At 43.9% G+C, this 12,613-nt stretch overlaps 1 protein-coding gene across 5 annotated transcripts in view; it reads left to right on the forward strand.

Moving 5' to 3' along the window:
* rims2a (regulating synaptic membrane exocytosis 2a) overlaps nt 1-12,613 on the forward strand; it is a gene marked incomplete at both ends in the record, with an annotated part of 185,209 nt that overhangs the window by 56,004 nt on the left and 116,592 nt on the right. The window lies entirely within an intron of this gene.

Here is a 12,613-nt window from a genome sequence, read left to right on the forward strand (position 1 = left end):
ACAGTGACACAACAGGAAACTGGCTGTCTGAAAATTCACGGGATAATGCTGATGATGGATAGCAGAGAGTCCTTAAATAGAACTCCCACTGCATAAGCACCAAAACCCACTTTCATTAATCTTAAAGAATGTTTAAATTAACTCTAGGATCTGTTTTGCTAAAGAAAGGAGGGGAAAAAGCTGACAGTCTATTTATAAGGTGAAATAACTTGGGAGGGCTGCTAATTCATCTTGGTCTCAGAGGTGTCATCTGAATGAACACACAGATATGGTGGGACAGCTGCAATGTTAGGTATGGCTGACAAAACAACGACCATTACACTGGAATAGGAACTTTCTCACTGCGGGTGTTTCTTCAGATTCTGCATTTAAGAAAAAAAAAAATTGCATTCAGCCGGGCAAGAGCCGTTCTGCCGTTCAGTAGTGTTAGAGGAGGAACACACTCAGTCTGGACTGGCCCTTTAACATCAAGACCAGCTCAGTCAAGCTTGCACAGTTCTGCTCAGCCCTGTGTACTCAAACAGGTCGCATCTATATACCTACAGTATGTCTGTCATTCGAATTTGGTACCAGACAGTACCTTTTTTTGTACTATTCTACTTATTCTATGTGTAATAACAAAAATCTAATTTCCAAATCTAATTATCCTATTAACTTACAACATTTTGTTATTTATTTAGAACCTTTTACACAAAGTAAAACCCTTCCTACAACCTCCAGTCTGTCACTGGAACATAGGGAATACTGAATTTGTGTATCCAACCACTTTCAGCTCGCTACTATATCATATTATATTGTAACACGCAGAAAATGCGGTTACAGGACTGCTTTCGGCTCGACATTGCCCCGACTCACTGTGATGTTCTTTGTGTGTAGGTGTTTTTACACTGGACAGTAAGACTTTGTTGCTGTTGAAACTAAGTTCATTTTCTGCTGACCCATCCATCTGAAAATGCCATTTTGGTGTCAGATTGGTCAGGAGATATGTGGCTTGTGAAAAATGGGTCCAATATTTACTTCAGTGATTATGGGGCTATGGAAAATGTAATAATCTGTGTTCATGTTCTCCCGTTGGAATCAATACACTCAGGACCTGCTGCTAGTCTCCTAAAGAGGCGGGGCCGTGCACAAACATGTGACACATATACAGAAAGTGACTGTTTCTGCCATCGCCCATCATCATTGATATCTTCTTCTTCGTTGCATTTGAAAGGCGATTGGCTGAACGGCTTACAGGTTTATTACCACCACCTGCTGGACTGCAACGTGGAGCAGTAGACTGGCAAGAAAACACAAAAACAAACTCAATTCTCTCTAATATAAATTTTACTCATTAGCCATATTTTAGAAGATACATACTCTCCATGATGTCTTTTTTTTTTTTAGCAAATTCCCCAATGTGACCATTCATATCTATACAACCAATGTGTTTATGATTAGATGATTTGTTATAGCATAGAATTGTTTACAAGAGCACAAAGTTCGGCATGCATTTAACTTTCAAAATGTACAGAATTTTCTTCCCAGAGGGTCTGAGGTCCACCCACTACAGTCGCACAAAACTCATGTGGGACCCACTGCTCAGTTTCAGGCTCCTGGCTCTCTGTCACGCTGCCATGGTTTACTGGGACACTTGAGGGGAACAGAGCCATCATAATGTTATTGGCAAAACCTGTGCTTTTCATACTATGACTGTCTTCTGTGAAAATGGCATATTCATTTGGTGAGTAACATGTTATTGTAACTGAAACCTACAAAAACAAGATCCAGGTGGTAAAATCATACGTCTTATTTTGATCTTTTCAATCCTTTTGGCGAAATTTTTTGGTTTTGAGTACTTTTTGGATATTTGCAGAGACACTTATAAATGTTGGTAGGGATGCAATGAACCAGGGGAGGGAGGATTGATTTTAATTCATCATAATAATAACACTTTCTTAATCCTAGCATGAGTAGCCTTACGTCCCCTTAATTCAAGTCTGCATTATTATACTAACTACCTCTACTACTACTTATTGCTATACTTATTTGTAGCATTCTGAGTTTTTATCTCTCCAGACTTCTGGAGATATTTGAGAACTAACAGCACACTTGTCCTTTATACTATCACATAGTAGAACTCATTTATAGAAACTCTTCAGAAAAGCCCTGTTTCCACCTAGCAGTTCAGTTCAGTTCAGTTACAAATTAGGGCGCACTCACTGTCCGCGCCAAAACTGTTTTTTCGGGTCAAGCCTAGTGCGTTTGACCAGTGTGAGTGCACCCGCTCCGCGCATAACTGCGGCGAGCGGGCCGTCCACGGCCCGTCTGAGAGAGGTGGGCTTTTGTAGAGCGTATTTGCACATGTACGAGCACGAGCGTGCGCACGTGTACGAGCACGAGCACGAGCACGAGCACGACGCCTACGGCGGTTCTGACGTCATTTATGTGCGCCTGTTCGGACATAGAAAATAGGAGGACGGACCATGCGCGGACATTTAACAACAACAACAATGGCTGCGAAAGGTTCACGTTGGTGTGATGCGGAGGTGGAGTGTTTACTGCAGATTTGGTCAATGAAAATATTCAAAAACAGTCGACAAGACGCACAAAAACTCCGAGGTCTATGGAAAGATTTGTAAACAAAGGGATGCATCGCGATGACGTCAATCAATGCGTGTGACGTGTGACGTGTTACGGCGTGATGGCGTATGGACAGCAAGAAGCATTTGCACGAGGCCCAGGCAGTGTGAGTACAAACGGGCCTGGGGCGCGGGGGGAGAGGGAGGGAGGACAAGTACCCTAAAGCCCGGGGCGCGGTGCGGAAGAACAGTGTGAGTGCGCCCTTAGATTGGTTATTTTTGTGTTTCCATTGTCAAAAGTTGTGGATGGTACCAATAGAACTCCTCCATTCCTTCCTGTTTGTGTTACCCCTTTGTTGAGTAGAGCTGGCTACTAAAACAATGTGACATTGGGCACTCCAAACTGATGTTTTGACAAAAAACAACATGTTTCGTTATTAATACAGCTTGTTATTCACAATGACAGACTGTCTGCATAATGAACTGTCATTCCAACAAGACTTGATGTTAAAGCTGCAGTGGGAAAGTCTGGCAGATTGAGTTGACTCAGTCCAATTTCGAATGTTTACAACTCTCACGCCCCTCCCCCTCTGCCATCTCTCCATCGAGCTCCTCCGATCGAGTGCTCGTCAGTGCGTGTGCACCATATTCCTGTGAACAAGCCTGTTTCTTCTCTCATCAATAAAGGGTATGGAGAACACTCTAGACTAAGGTAGGCTGGCTAACTTACAAATAGATAGCAACTGCTAACATAATTTAGTGTATGCCTAGCTTGAGGCATGTGCCTTTGATATTGTAACATGCACAAACGGGGAGGGGGGATCTGTGGCGTGTGCATTAACTGTGCCTGACAGTCAGCTCTCACACAGCCCTGTGCTGAGTGGACAGGATGATACGGGCGCGGTCGTACAACAGGCTCTAGGTGCACATAGAGGCACGTTTATTTTTTTCTAAAGCTGGATGATTCATGTGGCTCTATCAGAGCAGAGTGTCGGCTTCAGTGAATATGATCAAACAAATGTTGGCGATCTACTTATTAGGTTATGAGATTTTTTTCACACAAAGTAAAAAAAGTATCTTTGTAGTATCAGTAATGAAAACTTCATTCTTTATTTGGATCCCCATTAGTTTCCACAAAGTGGTCGCTAGTCTTCCTGGGGTCCATGAATAAAAGGTATCCTAATCAGCATTGAAAATGTTCAGGTAAAAAAAAAGGTACTGATATGATACTAGAGGGTGGAGCTAGAAACACTGCAGTCCGTTGATTGGTGCAGATGTCCCTTTGCATTGTTGGTGAAGAGGAAATAGAGAGCGCTGGATGGAGCAGTGAAGAATGAAAGTTTTTCTTTAGCTTGGTCCTCAGCCCATGGCTGTCCGCGGTTTCCACTGCACGTCTGACCAAACCCAAAACTAAAAACAAAAACCCTATAAATGCTATTTAATTACCATCTGGTAACAACACTGCCAATATTTAAGAGTGCTGTCTGGGACGGGAGCACAGAACAGATGTAGTTTTTAGGTACATGTCTGCATAGGCTACATACAGTTCCAAAGGTACTATACTCTACTGTGACTATACATTCCCAATAGCTCCATGTTCAAGTGGTAACACATAGGCTTTTGATGGTCCTGTAAAACTATTTAAGCAAATATCAGCAGTTTTAAGGGACATCTTGAAAGTATTTATCTCAACTATTTCACTCTTTAAAGTTGTAGAACAACTGACTGAATAAAATAAAAAATAGCCTAAGAACCCCCCTCCTTTTACGTGTGCCCTTTCCTCACAGACACTCAACCTTTCAGAGGTATTAGGACTGTCATCTGCTATTACTGATGAGGAGCTGATGCTGTGAAACCATACGTGGAATGTAAGGAAGAAAAAACAGCATCAACCCCTATACTTTGGTCTGTCTGTTGCTGTGCACGTCCCAAAGAGTGCGTGAGAGAGGATGGAGAGATATGGCAACGAGTGCGCACACTTGCATATCACCTCCGTGTGCGTGCGTGTGTGCGTGTGTGTGTGCGTGTGTGTGTGTGCGTGTGTGTGTGTGTGTGTGTGTGTGTGTGTGTGTGTGTGTGTGTGTGTGTGTGTGTGTGTGTGTGTGTGTGTTAGCGCGAGTGTGTGCTCTTCATAGGCGACGGGAAATATGAGTTGAATGTGAGGCAGCAGCTGATGCGCCGGTAAAGGATGCTGCTGCTGCTGCTGCCGCTGCTGCTGGCTGCCGTGTAGGATGCTTCTCCGCTTCTTCTCTCCTTCGGGCGCTCCTTCGCCTCTCCCTGCACACCGAGAAGAGATTTTTGCCACAGCGAGAAGAAGAAAAGGCTCGTTACCGGCACCGGAACTACCATATTTTCCTCGCTTCAAGTCCGAAGCATTATGACCGTCGGATCCCACGTCTCATTTGAGGACACTTTTTTTTTTTTTTAACCAGGAGCGGCCGGAGAAATATGGAACTTGATAGGCGTCTTTTCTGCCTTTATTGCGCCCCGGGAAATAATAAAAGCCAAATTACTGAGGAGGTATATGTGTGGAGGGGGGAGTCCGGAGAGAGCGCAGGCTCTGGGATGTATCGTCGCTGAAACGAAAAGGGGTGACCATTTACTGAGGATAAAAGAAAACGGAGGGGGAAAATGCAGTTTGAGACATTGCGTCAGTTCTGTAGCTCGGTTTTATCACATTTCAACGGGGCTTTCTCGGCGCCTCAGAACATCTTGCAGACGGAGCTGTTCGAGCAGGCGTTGAGCAACATCGGGTGAGTGATTCCTTTGTAAAGAAATGCCCTGATTTGTAAAGGAAGGGCTTCCCCGTTGGTATGTCAAACGAGTATTGGGGAGGTGGGGGTGGTTAGGTTTATCGATCGGCAGCCAGCCTGCGTAATAACAACCTACTGTATAGTACTGTTGCTGCTGCAGATATTTCCTGGCTGGATGATGGGGCCGATCAGTGACGCTGCCGCGGTTTGCTGGGTGCCCGTGCGCGCGCGCATGCACCGCGGGAGGGGGGTAAAACGTTTAGGTAGCCTGTGACCGTGCCGAGGTGTGACTGAGCAGTGCACGTAGCAGTGTATATATGTATGTATGTATGCATGTATGTATGCGCGTGCGCGTCTGCCCCAGCGCACCGCTGCTGCAGCATGTGTTCTACAGACTACACTGCCCCTGCCTCTGCTGCTGCTGTGCCTCACAGGAGAACAGGAGGGGGTGAAGAGGCTGAATGTACATTTTTAAAAGAGTCCAGAGCTGGAGATGAGTGGAAACACCACCTCCAACACATACACACACCCACACACACACACACACACACACACACACACACACACACACACACACACACACACACACACACACACACACACACACACACACACAGTCTAACACAAAGTACACTTAGCATGATGAATTTTTGGATGAAATGGTGACTAAACTGCTGAAAACCATTAACAAGCATGTATATTATAGCCTATACACATTACTACTGACTTAAGAAATCTTGGAATTAGACTCATAGGCAGTCATTTTCATTATTGGATATTTTATTTATTATTTCACTCCTCTTTTAGCTACAGCGTTACGGCAACACACAAGCTTACCTTGTTTTTCATTTGCCGAGAAAGAAGTGCTTGTGTGGAGTGTCGAGGGCGAGAGAGAGCGAGAAAGAGAAGCTGGATCTCACTTAAATGCATTGGAGCATATTATGATTAGTCTGCTAAATGCTCCGTTTCCCCATGGAGAGGCCCCTGGTCATCTGGCCAGGCATGGCTGTTAGACACATTTTGTACACTGCAGAAGGGCCTCAAACTTGCAAACGGACTCACGCTCCTGCAGCAGCAACGCAGACCTTATTTCTCAATATACGTAGGTGTTGGGCCCCAGATCTCCACCCCGTGTATTGTCTGTCTCCGGGGACTGCAAGTCTTTCCCCTCTTGTCCCCCCACCTGACCGTCAGAAATAATTTACAGCATTGCTGGGCTCTCTGCCACCTCACATTACATGGCCAGAACACTCAGCCACTGGAAGGGCTGAGCAGGGGGCTCTGTGCCTGGAAACTGTGATCCAGCAATCATCACATCTGACTGATTAAATTGAACTTACTTTCCATCACTTCTCTTTTTTTTCTGAGCAGATTCCTCTGGTAGAAACAGTCTTTGAATAGTAGTTGATGACAAGACTGCAAAATTATCGTATTGTTGTACAAACAGTGCGTTTACATGCACTTCAGTAACCCGAAAATGTCCTTAAGGGAATAATCAGATCATTGAAGTTCCCCACGTATACCTGAGATGGGGTTAAATGGGAAAATGACGGGGTAACTCAACCTCCGGTACAGTAGGTGGTGCTCTGCCAACATACAGCTGGACTGCATACAGCAGAGGTAACGCTCTATTGTTCTTGGTTTTTTTCATGTTGTTTTCGGAGCTGTTGATTCCTGGTGTATTCTATTTCCGGGCCAAAAGCCACCGCCTGGATTGAGGGGGAGTTATAACCCACGGAGCATGTGCAAACGGGAAACCCGATAGTAACCCTGGAAGGCTGTTTACATGCATGAATAGTCGAGGTACTGAAGGAGTTCTCTAGGTCTGTTAATCGGGGTACGAGAACTCTGATTTTACCTAGTGTACGGTGTTTACATGGTGTTTGAGAAACTGGAATATACCAATCAACTGAATGTAATCATATATAGCTGGTAGAAAGTGTGTGTTCATTTTTGTTTTTTAACTTTATTGCCTGAAATGCACATTAACAGGCAATTAACGACATAGATGGGTACAAAAAACCATCTTGAGATTGGATCTCATCCGTCACACAAAAATGTACTGTAAAGGGTATAGCACATAAATAATAAACAATTATAGGTATAGTATATAGTAGGTGTATAAGGGCCGCGCTTCACCCAGTTGATGGTGATCATTTTCCTTGCAATCATCAACAAAACATGTAATATATAACATTGTTCTGTGGTAAACAGGCGATCAGGAAACGCATCTAATACAAATTACAAAGGGTCCACAGGAAGGGCCACTGCCAAAACCTTTTCAAGTTCTTCTTTGACTTTTTTCCAAAATGTTTGTATTTTCAGTCGCCGACCGTACCACAATTCCTTGTTGCTGGTATTGTTCTTGGACGCAAAAGTTGTTAGTAGTGTCTTAAAGAACTTGATTTTAACCCTCCAGTCAAATTCTTTGTAGAGTTGGCTTCCAACCCCCCTGTGGCCTCTGGAACATATGTTTTCCCAAGAGTCATCATCTATTATTGCATTCGTATGTATTGTCCGACATGTCCATCCTTAGTTTTTGTACATGGGGGATATTTGTTTTTTTTTGTTAAAGAACGCTGTTTAGACATATGTATGAAATGACTTTCTATATTTGTAGGCTCATTTCGCATATTTTCCCAATCTGTGTTTTTCGTGACATAATGTCTGATCTGTAAGTATCTATATAGATCACTTGAAGGTAATTCAAACTTGTCCCTAAGTTGTGAAAAAGACTTAAATCCATGTCCACCCAGGAGTTGGTTTATTGTTATCAGACCAGTCTCTGCCCATCTTTTTTAAGTCCTGTCATACATAGATGGTAAAAACTCTATATTCCCTACTACGTGATAGGGCTGTGGCTCCCTTAAGTTGTTTTTGAACTAAATTCCAGACCTTCAATGTATGTACAATCCATAAATGATTGATTTTAAGTTTTTTCTGAGATTGCTGGCTAAGAAATGGAAGACTAGACAGCAGTACCCCTGGAATGGAGTTTTTGTTCAATAGAGACCCATCCACTCTCTAAGTCCTCGACCAACCATGCCACCACTCCTCACAGCTGAGCTGCCCAGTAGTCAAATTTTTTGATTAGGTAGGTTCAAGCCTCCTTTCTCTTCTGCTGACATCAGTACTTTCAATCGTATTCTCTGTCTTTGGTTTTGCCAAGTGAATTTTGATATTCATTTTTCTAATAGCTTAAATATAGATTGTGGAGGAGATTGTGTGTTCATTTTTGACACTGTTCCAGGACCTTGAGGCCTGTGAATGCCGTTATGTCCACTCACTTTTGTACCAGGTAACTCACTGGTACAAACAACAACACAACTCTCTGCATACCAGCAGTGTGTGCTTGGCCATCCATTCGATCAGGGCTGTTTCAGAGTGAGTCTCTCTCTCTCTCTCTCTCTCTCTGTTTCTTTCTTGCCCAGGCCAGGCCTGCTAATGGGCTGTATGCTTTTAGATCCAGCTGCCATGTATTATGCATGTGTGCGTCAGGAGAGGTCCTAATGGGGTGTGGGGATCTGTTCTTAGAAGGCCTGAATGGTTTCGAATTGAGTGGTCACTACATTTAAACTGCAACCGTACTAACCCCCCCCCCCACCCCCCTTCTCTAAAACCCACATACACATATTCCATTTACAACCCCTCCCACCCCCCCAATCCTACGGCAATTCTTTGTGCTTGCTTCCCTGAAATGCCTGAGACCAAAGTGTGTCTGTTGTCGGACTGGTGTATGAAGTAATAGAGGGGAGTGGGACGTTATTATTGAGTTTATGTTAGACATCATACAGCCTTCTCCCAGATGAGCCTTTGCAAAGTGTGTGATGCTATAAGTGGGATATGAATAGTTGCATTTGCTTTCTGAATAAATGCAATTTATTAAAAGCAGCATAGTGCTTCAAATCCAACATCTTAAATAAAACCCATATTAGTGCTGTTTAATGATTCCAAATCTTGGGTGTGATTTTTGTGAGTCATCCTCATACTCACAGCTGTTTACTTCATCAGTGGTACAGTGACAGATTGTAGGAAAACCAACTTGCTTCCACTGCTGTCAGTTCAACACTGAAAGTTCCTCTGAAGTGGAAGCCCTCTGGCTTTCTACCACCTCCCCATTTCTTCACTTGTCCCCTCCAACGATGGGGTTGCCATGGTGATAAGGTGTAATGTTTGATGAATAGAAATGGTGCTGTATCCTCCCTGTCTGGTAATCCTGATGTTAACAGGGTCTGATTAAAAAATACAAAGGAAAAAATGGAATATTTCCAAAAAATGATTATATACACTGGAGATCAACATTAGAGATCAAAGTATTAATACTTGATTCATTCTGAGATATTGTAACATTATTCCGTTTGAGCCCAAGTAGTATTGACCAATCACATTTGAGCAGGCTTTGGTCGTATGCAGTTAAACAGTGATTCAAATTTTCTGTCGGCAATCCTCTGAGAATGATATAGCTTTTTGTTAGCTTTTTATAAAATGTATATCATTCTCATATTGCTCATCATATTAGCCTATATTTGCACTGGCTACACCAGAACCCCCGAAATATTGGCGGTTGCTACATCATCGTCGACTACATCATCTGACTGATAGCCAATGGGCAGATTGCGGACTGCATAGAGAATACAAATACAACTACCGTAAATCTGAGAGCCAATTTTGAGTTTTGTTTTAGCATTGCATCTGTAGCAGCTAATGTGTCTGTACCAGCTTGTAAAGCTAGTTAAGCAATCAGTGTTTTTAAGTACAGTAGGCATCCTTCCACTATTTGCTAGCAGAGCAGTGTAACATAACAGTTGTATTGAGTTTCGGCAATCAAATGAACCAATTTTAGCTAACTTACTGGAATAGCAATGTTTTAAATGTCATAGTTCCTAATACATCGTTGATTGAAGTGATGATCAGGAATATTGAAAGGCTGTACTGCACTGATTGCTAGACATCTCAGGTCTAGAAAGCACCTGGACATCCATCTTCAACCGCTTGTCCCTATCGGGGTCGCTGAAGCCGATCCCAGCTGGCATCGGGTGTAAAGCGGGGTCCACCCTGGACATGACGCCAGTCTATCACAGGGCACATAGAGACAAACAGAGACAGACAACCATTCACACTCACAATCACACCTACGTACACTTTAGACTCATCAATGAACCTAACACCTGCATGTCTTTGGACTGTGGGTGGCCTCTTGGTGTGTAAATCAGCCCTGCACATTTTCAACTTGATATATCATTGGCCATCTGGTAGTATATATAACATTTACCTATCCCCTGTTTTCACCCTTCTTGTTCCAGGCTAAGATCATTGCGTGTATATTTTGTTTTTCAGGAACAGTGTACTTTACATTCCCACAGTTACACATTAATGCCTTGCAGATGCAAAATCAAGCTGATTGAGCTTCTCCACTAGAGGTACTACAAGTTAAATGCCTTGCAGAAAGCAATTCCTATCCACATTTTCCCAGCCAGCCTCTAGGCTAGCATCACCTCTTTTTTTCATCTCTGTGAGTACTATAAAGTAGCGTCTTGAGGGTTTAGGTGTGGGAGTCAGACTGAGACTCAGAACTGTCTCCTCAGTAGTTCTTATGCAACCTCCATCCTGCATCCAACATCCCGTCACACCTTGCCCACACTCAGCCCACCCTCAGCCCACCCTCAGCCCGATGGTATTGTACCCGGGTGTTGGCGGCACTCAGAAGCTGTAATTAAGCCGGCCCTTTATTGGTTTTGTCTTCACCAAGGGAGATGTGCACAGGAAGAAGGGAGGCCCTGGTTTATTGCCTGGGCGTCTAAGAGAGGGGTTATTATGATTGCACACTGGAGAGAGAGAGAGAGAGAGAGAGTGAGAGAGAGAGAGAGAGAGAGAGAGAGAGAGAGAGAGAGAGAGAGAGAGAGAGAGAGAGAGCCGAGAGTTGTATGATAGCAGTACAGAGGAAAAGGGGATGAAAAATGTGAGCGAGAAAGCGGTAGAGGCCAAATCAATATGCTCGACTCCTCTCTGCTCTCACCAAATCATATCTCAACATCAGACAGAGAGCGAGAGAGGAAGAATGAAACAGAGAGAGGGAGAGAGAGAGAACTGGTCGCTAGCGGTGGGCTGTGTAGCTAGATAAGCATCAGGCTAATGTCCCCAGCCCTAGGCCTGCTGCCACTGCTGCTAATGCCGCTGCCCAGAGAGAGAGAGAGAGAGAGAGAGAGAGAGAGAGAGAGAGAGAGAGAGAGAGAGAGAGAGAGAGAGAGAGGTGAAATAGTCTTTGCCGAGGTTTGGTTACAGGCTGCTACAGCACGGCCCTGTGGCCACAGATGTACGTTACGTATAGGATCCAACTGGTCAGCTGGTTCTCAGCAGTGAAACAGGATGAGGACGGTACAGAAACAGGGCAATAAAGGAAAGATGGTGCACTTTTTAACAGAAACACAGGCATGTTCAGAGCACTGACATCTGGGCTCCTTTCATGCTTACAGAGCGAGACTGATTCCCTCAAAGGCTTTGGCACGTGTGCACATACATTTGTGTATTGTATGTGTGTGCGACCCTCCACCTTTAATGGTTGCGTTACAGTAGGCATAGTTTCCTCCCTGTAAAACTGCATTTCAGTTAAGCATTAGGAGCTGCTTCCAACTCTGCCTCAGGTCCTTAACTTCTTCCTTCCTCTCTACTCACTGATGGACTAAAGAGAAGTCTGCAGTGGCATAAATGAGAGCCTCAGCTCTTCTGTGTGTATCTGTGTATGCGCGTGTGTGTGTGTGTGTGTGTGTGTGTGTGTGTGCGTGTGTGTGTGCCCAGACCCTGGGAGGTCTTTTTTCTCTTAAAAAGACTTATTTTCTGCTCCCAAGCAGATGTCTGATGTCATCTTGTTTTTAAATAGCCAAGAGAGGGAAGAGAAACTGCATACGCCGCATGGGTAGGGCTTTGATTTAACCATATGCCTTGATGTGTGATGCTATTTGTCAATGTCAGTAACCATTGAACAGTTTGTGGAGGGGTTAAATTTGCCTGCCTTTGCTGTAGCTTATGCTGTCAGTGTAGGAGCTCAGTGCTAATGTACATACATATGTTTTTCCACAAATCCTTGCCTGGCCTTGATGGTCAGTGGAGGTGCTAATTGAAAGTTAAGGCTCTCTCCCCCTAAAGGTACTTCACAGCATCATCATTCTTGTTTTACATTTGATTTATTGATTTAAGAGGCTTAGAAGGTCAGACCTTTGGAAGGTCAAGAGGTGGACTTTATTCGGTAAATCCCTGTTATTCAGTGCAATGAGTCCACACGACACAACCGAGCAAACATTT

This window comes from Echiichthys vipera (assembly GCF_963691815.1).
Source record: "Echiichthys vipera genome assembly, chromosome: 8".
Classification (NCBI taxonomy): Eukaryota; Metazoa; Chordata; class Actinopteri; order Perciformes; family Trachinidae; genus Echiichthys; species Echiichthys vipera.